Here is a 1,432-nt window from a genome sequence, read left to right as displayed (position 1 = left end):
AAAAAAAAAAAAAATGGGTTGAAGGAAATCTACAACATCTTTGTACAATCATCTGCTCCTAAAATGTTAGCAACCATTTCCTTTCTAAATTCTCAATAATGCCCTCAGGTACTTAGGTTGAAAATTCACAAGAGGAAAAGTATACTCTGTCACAACTCTTTTGGAACCTATCTGGATGGAATATAACTAACCTTTCATTATAACTTACCTGTTGATATTTTGTTTCATTGCTGCAATAGTCTTTCTTGAGAGATCATTTACACACTTCACTCCTAAATCCCTTTCATAAAACAGAGTTAATTGACCACTGGCTGTATTTGTATAGTGCTCTAGAGCTTTAAAACCACCTTACAGCAAGGTTTCCCATTTGATTACAGATACCTGTTTACCTTAACATCTATCATAACCTGTCTTTGAGACCAGTGGATATTGTTTATTTATAGTTTTATTCCCAGGATTTAACACTGTATCAAAGACAAAACAGATATTTGAAGAAAACATTGTTAAATTGAATTACGTAAGGTAAATGTTAAAAATGCTTAGTCTAGAATTGTATCTTTGAACTACAATTGGCACAAATTGGGTTAAAGTGGCAAAGAAGCTAAAATAATATTAATATAAAACAAAATGACAATCAAACTTGAGTTTTCTTTATGCTAAGTACCATTATCTGAGTTCAAAATTTCATTAACATACCTATTCATACAGAAAAATTTAATTTTCCTGCCAACACAACTTTTTTTTCTTTTTTACTAAGAATAGATGGAGAAAAATGCATGTTTGCCTAGATAGTTAACAAGTAATATTTTATAAATACAAAACCTAAAGAAGATGATGCACAAATATGCATAATAATGTCATATGGACATCCTAGGAAAAAGACACCCGTTGGTGGATCTGGATCCTTTTGTGCTGCTTACAACTGTCTGTGAGCAAGCAACCCACCATTTGGCCTGGTAATCTTGGATTCATCATCCATCTGAGTCAGCAGCCAGTGTACTGTCTGCCAACCTTGAGCTTGTCAGCTCCTGCAGTTGTGTGACTTGGGAAAAGCCTCCAGCTTGACGTTTGATACAGGAATTTGGGACTTGACAGCTTCTATTAAGTGTGTGAGCCATTTTTCTAAGATTATTTTCTCTACATATATTTATATATAAGATTTACTGGTTTTACTTCTCTAAAAAACCTGGCCTAACACACTGCCTCATTAATAAACAAAGACAACCCATTTCCAAATGGGATTATAACCACAGGCATGGAGGTTAGGATTTCCAACACATGTTTTGTTGTTGTTGTTGTTGTTATGTGCCATCGAGTCGGCCCCGACTCATAGCAACCCCTCCTTGTGTTTCCGAGGCAGTATCACTATGGAAGTAGGATTGCCCAACCTTCCTTCCGAGGAGTGGCTGGTGGGTTTGAACCGCCAGCCGTC

Source organism: Orycteropus afer, unplaced genomic scaffold, assembly GCF_000298275.1.
Source record: "Orycteropus afer afer isolate SDZICR_OR568_19922 unplaced genomic scaffold, OryAfe1.0 scaffold00566, whole genome shotgun sequence".
NCBI lineage: Eukaryota > Metazoa > Chordata > Mammalia > Tubulidentata > Orycteropodidae > Orycteropus > Orycteropus afer.
The sequence above is the reverse complement of the archived record's forward strand: the minus strand, read 5'-3'. Positions refer to the sequence as shown.